The sequence below is a fragment of the Rhyacophila brunnea genome, unplaced genomic scaffold, assembly GCF_057557595.1.
Source record: "Rhyacophila brunnea isolate RB1 unplaced genomic scaffold, BYU_Rbru_1.0 scaffold_7, whole genome shotgun sequence".
Lineage (NCBI taxonomy): Eukaryota > Metazoa > Arthropoda > Insecta > Trichoptera > Rhyacophilidae > Rhyacophila > Rhyacophila brunnea.
In genome coordinates, this window is record NW_028233339.1 from 297430 (window position 1) to 298965 (window position 1536).

The window sequence follows — 1536 nt, forward strand, 5'->3', positions numbered from 1 at the left end:
ATATTAAATACTTTATAATGTTTCAACGATTCCTTTGCAACTATATATAAAGTTTAACATTAGTAAACTTAACAGTGTGGATATTTTCATTTGGAAACCGGTAAAAACACACCATGTTATTCTGACATTATACAGACCATAGATAATATAGATTGATATCAGTGTTGCCATATTTTGAAAGTGGAATTATAGTACAGAGCCTCCAAAATCCTCCAAAATTATAGTATTTGGGGATAAAATATAGTACGCGTTGTCATCTGTTGAAAATGAAAATTTTCCCAATTTTTCATGGTCGGCTCGTTATTTTTAGAAAAAATATCTCTTCGCGGGCCGCGATTTTCAAAATTATAGTATTTTGGGCGTACTATACATATTTTATATCGTACATAGTACGCGGACCAAAATTATAGTACAAATACTATAATTATAGTACGGTTGGCAACACTGATTGATATAGATATTATTAATAGTTGCAGGGTTGCCATCTTTTTCAAATGGAAAGTACAGATTCTCAAAAATTATGGTATTTAGGGATTGTTTTTTAGTTCCTACTTCGAAAAATTAAATGAATCCTTTTTTTCGTCAAACTGATTCGCCTTTGTGAAATAAATAATAGGTGGGTATGTACAATTGAGTTCATGTTAAATAGGCTAACGCATATTAACCGCTGCAATCATACATGATACGGACTCGCGCATACGCAGTGCAAAACGATCTGTCATCCATCTAGAAAGAGATTAGACTCTGGAGAGCGAACATAATATCATCATTTTCGTACGAACACGTAGAAGCAATACGAAACAGAAAAAAAAGTCTATTGGTATTACTGTAAGCTGCTACTTCTAACTTCACAATCGTTTACTTTAGTGTTGTAAAAAAACATGACGGATATTGTTGTATGTTGAGTATTGTATTTTACAAAGATTTCAGATGTTATTCGGCTAAAAAAGTGTTTATTAATGGAAGAATACAAAGGAGTAACAGCATTTCGGAAGAATATATGCATATTATTAATTATACATTGATAGTTTTTCCTAATACATCTGTTACAATAACAATTATGTCAAACGTCAAAATGTTTACTCTCCAATGTCATGTGCTAGGGCCATACTCGTAATATTATTTTGAACCCAAAATATAAGATTTGTTTTTCAAAGTAAAAAATATTAGTGCTAGTTACTTAATGACATTCATTATTTAGATAAATTTATAATTCATTTCAGAGTTAAATCTATTTTTAAGAATACGTACCAAATAAAAGTTGTATTATATGAAGTATGTAATGGAGTATATTATGTGGCAATTTTGTAATGTTATAGATGTCTGTATCATTCAACTTGAATCAAACAAACGAAATGGAACCGTTTGGTAAATGTCCACGAAAACGCTTTCTGACGACTAATTAGTGTTGCCAGTACTTAAAATTAATTCATAACAAATTAGTCTCTAAAACAGAAACATATTTATTGAAACATCAACTTGTTATGAAATTCTAACCTCCTATCGTTGTCTACAATAATACAAATTCGTATTCAT